Source organism: Miniopterus natalensis, chromosome 12 (genome assembly GCF_054644295.1).
Source record: "Miniopterus natalensis isolate mMinNat1 chromosome 12, mMinNat1.hap1, whole genome shotgun sequence".
Classification (NCBI taxonomy): Eukaryota; Metazoa; Chordata; class Mammalia; order Chiroptera; family Miniopteridae; genus Miniopterus; species Miniopterus natalensis.
The window spans coordinates 672,545-674,051 of NC_142092.1; positions in this window are offsets into that span (position 1 = coordinate 672,545).

Here is a 1,507-nt window from a genome sequence, read left to right on the forward strand (position 1 = left end):
CTAACCCTAGCCCTCAAAATAACCCTAACCCTAGGTCCAATCGGAACCCTAAGAGGATCTCTAACCCTAGCGCTAAACATATCACTAACCCTAGGTCCAATCGGAACCCTAAACGGATATCTAACCCTAGCCCTCAAATAACCCTAACCCTAGGTCCAATCGGAACCCTAAACGGATATCTAACCCTAGCCCTCAACATAAGCCTAACCCTAGGTCCAATCGGAACCCTAACCGGATATCTAACCCTAGCCCTCAACATAACCCTAACCCTAGTTCCAATCGGAACCCTTACAGGATCTCTACCCCAGCCCTCAACATAACCCTAACGCTAGGTCCAATCGGAACCCTAACAGGATCTCTACCCCTCGCCCTCAACCTAGCCCTAACCCTAGGTCCAATCGCAACCCTAACCGGATCTCTAACCCTAGCTCTCAACATAACCCTAACCCTGGGTCCAATCGGAATCCCAACCGGATCTCTAACCCTAGCCCTCAACATAACCCTAACCCTAGGTCCAATCGGAACCCTAAACGGATTTCTAACCGTAGCCATCAACATAACCCTAACCCTAGGTCCAATCGGAACTTTAACCGGATCTGTATACCTACCCCTCAACATAACACTAACCCTAGGTCCAATCGGAACCCTAACCGGATCTGTATACCTAGCCCTCAACATAACCCTAACCCTAGGTCCAATCGGAACCCTAACCGGATCTCTAACCCTAGCCCACAACATAACCCTAACCCTAGGTCCAATCCGAACCCTAACCGGATCTGTGTACCTAGCCCTAAACATAACCCTAACCCTTGGTCCAATCGGAATCCCAACCGGATCTCTAACCCTAGCCCTCAACATAACCCTAACCCTAGGTCCAATCGGAACCGTAAACGGATTTCTAACCGTAGCCATCAACATAACCCTAACCCTAGGTCCAATCGGAACTTTAACCGGATCTGTATACCTACCCCTCAACATAACACTAACCCTAGGTCCAATCGGAACCCTAACCGGATATGTATACCTAGCCCTCAACATAACCCTAACCCTAGGTCCAATCGGAACCCTAACCGGATCTCTAACCCTAGCCCACAACATAACCCTAACCCTAGGTCCAATCCGAACCCTAACCGGATCTGTGTACCTAGCCCTCAACATAACCCTAACCCTAGGTCCAATCGGAACCCCAACCGGAACTCTAACCCTAGCCCTCAACATAACCCTAACCCTAGGTCCAATCGGAAGCCTAACCGGATCTCTAACCCTAGCCCTCAACGTAACCCTAACCCTAGGTCCAATCGGAACCCTAACCGGATCTGTGTACCTAGCCCTCAACATAACCCTAACCCTAGGTCCAATCGGAACCCTAACCGGATCTCTAACCCTAGCCCTCAACATAACCCTAACCCTAGGTCCAATCCGAACCGTAACTGGATCTCTACCCCTCGCCCGCAACATAACCCTAACCCGAGGTCCAATCGGAACCCTAACCGGAACTCTAACCCTA